We start from the raw sequence: 2,500 nt of genomic DNA on the forward strand, positions 1-2,500 counted from the left end.
CGAATGATTAGAGGCCTTGGGGCCGAAACGACCTCAACCTATTCTCAAACTTTAAATGGGTGAGATCTCCGGCTTGCTTGATATGCTGAAGCCGCGAGCAAACGACTCGGATCGGAGTGCCAAGTGGGCCACTTTTGGTAAGCAGAACTGGCGCTGTGGGATGAACCAAACGCCGAGTTAAGGCGCCCGAATCGACGCTCATGGGAAACCATGAAAGGCGTTGGTTGCTTAAGACAGCAGGACGGTGGCCATGGAAGTCGGAATCCGCTAAGGAGTGTGTAACAACTCACCTGCCGAAGCAACTAGCCCTGAAAATGGATGGCGCTGAAGCGTCGTGCCTATACTCGGCCGTCAGTCTGGCAGTCATGGCCGGTCCTTGCGGCCGGCCGCGAAGCCCTGACGAGTAGGAGGGTCGCGGCGGTGGGCGCAGAAGGGTCTGGGCGTGAGCCTGCCTGGAGCCGCCGTCGGTGCAGATCTTGGTGGTAGTAGCAAATACTCCAGCGAGGCCCTGGAGGGCTGACGCGGAGAAGGGTTTCGTGTGAACAGCCGTTGCACACGAGTCAGTCGATCCTAAGCCCTAGGAGAAATCCGATGTTGATGGGGGCCGTCATAGCATGATGCACTTTGTGCTGGCCCCCGTTGGGCGAAAGGGAATCCGGTTCCTATTCCGGAACCCGGCAGCGGAACCGATACAAGTCGGGCCCCTCTTTTAGAGATGCTCGTCGGGGTAACCCAAAAGGACCCGGAGACGCCGTCGGGAGATCGGGGAAGAGTTTTCTTTTCTGCATGAGCGTTCGAGTTCCCTGGAATCCTCTAGCAGGGAGATAGGGTTTGGAACGCGAAGAGCACCGCAGTTGCGGCGGTGTCCCGATCTTCCCCTCGGACCTTGAAAATCCGGGAGAGGGCCACGTGGAGGTGTCGCGCCGGTTCGTACCCATATCCGCAGCAGGTCTCCAAGGTGAAGAGCCTCTAGTCGATAGAATAATGTAGGTAAGGGAAGTCGGCAAATTGGATCCGTAACTTCGGGATAAGGATTGGCTCTGAGGATCGGGGCGTGTCGGGCTTGGTCGGGAAGTGGGTCAGCGCTAACGTGCCGGGCCTGGGCGAGGTGAGTGCCGTAGGGGTGCCGGTAAGTGCGGGCGTTTAGCGCGGGCGTGGTCTGCTCTCGCCGTTGGTTGGCCTCGTGCTGGCCGGCGGTGCAGGATGCGCGCGCCTGCGCGGCGTTCGCGCCCCGGTGCTTCAACCTGCGTGCAGGATCCGAGCTCGGTCCCGTGCCTTGGCCTCCCACGGATCTTCCTTGCTGCGAGGCCGCGTCCGCCTTAGCGTGCTCCTCCGGGGGCGCGCGGGTGCGCGGATTCTCTTCGGCCGCCATTCAACGATCAACTCAGAACTGGCACGGACTGGGGGAATCCGACTGTCTAATTAAAACAAAGCATTGCGATGGCCCTAGCGGGTGTTGACGCAATGTGATTTCTGCCCAGTGCTCTGAATGTCAACGTGAAGAAATTCAAGCAAGCGCGGGTAAACGGCGGGAGTAACTATGACTCTCCAAATGCTCACATGATGCGTCATATACGGATCCTCTCGGTCCACTCCTTAGCATCCTAGTGGTGTTGAGTGGGCGATGGTTCGCTTAGCCTCTCGGTGGGAAATCCTAGCTCTGGCCTTCACGTGGCGGGGGTCGTGAGAGGTTCTGAGGAAGGTTATGCCTTGGCATAAGTCTCCCAAAGTTCCTCGACCAACAGAGCAGGGTGTGTTTAGGGTACGGGGGTTGCCTCCCCTCGTGCCTTTGCTCCAGCTGGCCCAACAACAAGAAGTAAACGTGGTACCAGGCCTCCCACTGGAGTGCCTGTGCCAGCTGATGAGCCACCCAGCCAGCCAACCGATGCGGGTCGAGCGCCGCTCCCCATAGTCTGCCCCGATTGCTCGCGGTCTTTTTCCACCAAGACCGGGCTCGGTGTTCATCGGCGCCATGCTCATCCATCTGCAGTCAACGCGGAGATACAGACGGGGAGGAAGAAGGCCAGGTGGTCTGAAGAAGAACTTTTGCGTTTGGCCCATGCCGAAGCAACCCTGACCATCCACGGTTGCAAGTTCTTTAACCAGGAACTCGCCAAGGCCTTTCCTGCTCGAACGCTGGAGTCCATCAAGTGCCAGCGTAGGACGAAGTCCTATCGGGACATGGTGGCAAGGTTTGTCGCCGAGCTCCCCAGTGGTGCTCATGGTTCTCATGACGCTGCGGCTGAGCCTGGTGACGGATCCCCTGTACCACACGTTCCACCTCAGGGGGATAGCGTTGACCTTGCCATCTGGTCCTTTGTTTTTGGACTCCCTCCATCGGGCCGCCGATTTCGCTCTCTGGACGCTCTTCTGGCTCTTGGTCCTACCACTAGCCGGGACACTATCCGAGCAATGTTGCTACCTGCTCTGGATGAGTTAGGGAGCATGGAACCAGCTGTCCATCAAGCTGCAAACATACGGATTCAACAGCCTCCAGAGC

At 58.8% G+C, this 2,500-nt stretch overlaps 1 pseudogene; it reads left to right on the top strand.

Moving 5' to 3' along the window:
* The window catches only part of LOC126434637 (large subunit ribosomal RNA), a 7,770-nt pseudogene that overhangs the window by 1,330 nt on the left and 3,940 nt on the right, over positions 1-2,500 (top strand).

The sequence above is a fragment of the Schistocerca serialis genome, unplaced genomic scaffold, assembly GCF_023864345.2.
Source record: "Schistocerca serialis cubense isolate TAMUIC-IGC-003099 unplaced genomic scaffold, iqSchSeri2.2 HiC_scaffold_1192, whole genome shotgun sequence".
Classification (NCBI taxonomy): domain Eukaryota; kingdom Metazoa; phylum Arthropoda; class Insecta; order Orthoptera; family Acrididae; genus Schistocerca; species Schistocerca serialis.